Here is a 2,322-nt window from a genome sequence, read left to right on the forward strand (position 1 = left end):
AAAAAAAAAAGAAAACAGGGAAAGGGAATATACGACCACTGACAGCGGTTTTCCCTTCTTTTCTCGGGGCTGATATCTCTGAGTGATGGAAATGCAATGGGTGGCAAAACCGTAGGGTTACGCTGCTCCTTTATTTAGGGACGACGCTCCGAGGAGTTTCCAGGCTCGGAGAGGAGAGCAGCCCCGTATCCCCAGGTTGCGGCTCCCGGCCCCACCGTTCAATGCGGCTCCGCACCCGGATCGCCCGGAGGGGCCGCCCGTTGCCGGGGAGGTTCGGGGGGGAACCACCCGCCCCCCGAGGAGATGCCAACCCAAATGGCACTTCCCGCCGGGGTGGCTGTGCTGATGGTTAGTTTCCACAAATGATAAGCCCGGAGATAGGATGAGGGTGTAACTCGCCTTTAATTGCCATTTAATTTGGTTTGCTTTTAAGTGTTTCAGCAGAGAAGGTGTCTTAATAACAAGCCGCGGGCAAATAGGCATGTGGCTCTCTCCCTCTCTCTCCTTCTTCTCTCTCTCTTCTTCTTTTTATTTTTTTTTTAAGGTCCAGGTTTTGGGAGGGTTTATTGGTATCTGTTCATGCAGGCTAACAGGACCTGTCATTCAGCCCTCTTTTCTTTATACAAATGGACAAAGGCACACGACTGGAATTGAAATGCATTGTCTGAAATGGAAAAGTGCGATTATCCAGGCGTGCACAGGGGTCAGCAGCAAACACTTTCTACCTCTCCAGTGCTGTGCTAGCGAGCTCATCTCTGCAGAGCTGTGTGCTCCCCAACACACACCTTTCTTAACAGAGAGGGAAAAAGGTGGATAGTGGGAAGGGAAGGAGGAGAAGGAAGGAAGGAAGGGAGGAAGGAAGGGAGGTAGGAAGGAAGGAAGGAAGGAAGGAAGGAAGGAAGGAAGGAAGGAACTGTTTCTTTTTATTTGGCTTTCCTACTGTTACTGTTCTGATGTTAATGAAATATTTTCCCCCATTATTTATTTCAGAAAATCATAGGAACTTTTCCAAATTCAGATTCTGTTTGGACTTCTCAAGATCTTGGTGGCTGAGAGAATCGAAGAGCAATAGGCAAACTCTGGAGAATGATGAATGCAACACCAGCATATGAGACTCCAACAAGATGGCTTAGACGTGCGCCAAAAAAAAAGTTCAGTCACCTTGAGCACACACTCCTGACCGAGAGGGATCTGTCCCTTTCTTTCCAGAAGGAGGGCAAACCCCGTCCCACACAAAGCTCTGCACCCTGTAGCTCTGCAGATTCCTCCCAGTTATTTTCTCCTTTAGTGCAGCCGAGTGTCTTCTTTTTTATTTATTTATTTATTTTTGTAAATGGGGAGTGGAAGGCATTTCCTGGCTCTTGCCAATCTCAGTGCACATACGGGGACGCAGATAGGACACAACCGGTGCCACTCGAGCAGGGGAAGCTCAGAGGGCAGCGCTGTCCCTGCAGGGATCCCCATCGCAATCGGGCGGCAGAGATGTCACCGTGCCGTAGTCACAGGGCGCTTCGTCTGCCTACTAAATTTCATCCTTTTGGTTGGGAGGAGGCGGAGGGGATGGGGAAACTACAGGAGAGGCTGTTACACGATATGCCCCTTATCTTGATTCCCTTATCTGAGGGAGTCGCTTCACGAGGCACTCATCACTCCGCACCTGAGCAGTGTCCCGGGGCTGCCCAGTCCTGGGAGCGAGGAATGGGACACGGACAGGAATAAGGACAGGTTACTGCCCGAGCTGCCAGCAGATCCCCAAGCTGCAAGGGATCCGTCCTGCGAGCGATCACCCAGAGCCCTTCCCCCTCCCCACGCGCACAGAGCAGACAGACAAATCGACAGACCCCACCAGCCAGCTCGGAGCCCAACTTCGCTTCAAACAACAACAGAGCCCTCAAACTGGTTTTGTTTGGAGGAAAGTTTATAAGAAACCCGGCTTGCCAGATGCACGTTACTGGTCAGTTCCATCTGTTAGCTTCGCTTACAGACCCTAAAAAATCATATAGACCATTTGTGCTTTTAACTCCTCCCCAGTCCAATTAATAACATGAGTCAAACTGCAAAGCACTTATTAATTGCTCTCAAAGAAATTCTTTCAGGAAAGTTAATTGGGATCTCTCTGGTTGTCCAACCAGTGCCATAAGCTCATGGTCGGAGCTGACAGACTTCGCGTTGAGTTTCATTGTGGCTGGGCGCGTTGTTTATCAAAGTTTGCTTCTGTTTCCAGTTTTCAGTAGCTTGCTTTTCTTTTCTTTTCTTTTCTTTTCTTTTCTTTTCTTTTCTTTTCTTTTCTTTTCTTTTCTTTTCTTTTCTTTTCTTTTCTTT

At 48.9% G+C, this 2,322-nt stretch overlaps 1 protein-coding gene across 1 annotated transcript in view; it reads right to left on the reverse strand.

The window, feature by feature from the left end:
• Window positions 1–2,322, reverse strand: part of LOC104910057 (transcription factor AP-2-delta-like) — a 142,489-nt gene that overhangs the window by 138,260 nt on the left and 1,907 nt on the right. The gene's annotated exons all lie outside the window — the stretch shown is intronic.

This window comes from Meleagris gallopavo, chromosome 2 (genome assembly GCF_000146605.3).
Source record: "Meleagris gallopavo isolate NT-WF06-2002-E0010 breed Aviagen turkey brand Nicholas breeding stock chromosome 2, Turkey_5.1, whole genome shotgun sequence".
Classification (NCBI taxonomy): Eukaryota; Metazoa; Chordata; class Aves; order Galliformes; family Phasianidae; genus Meleagris; species Meleagris gallopavo.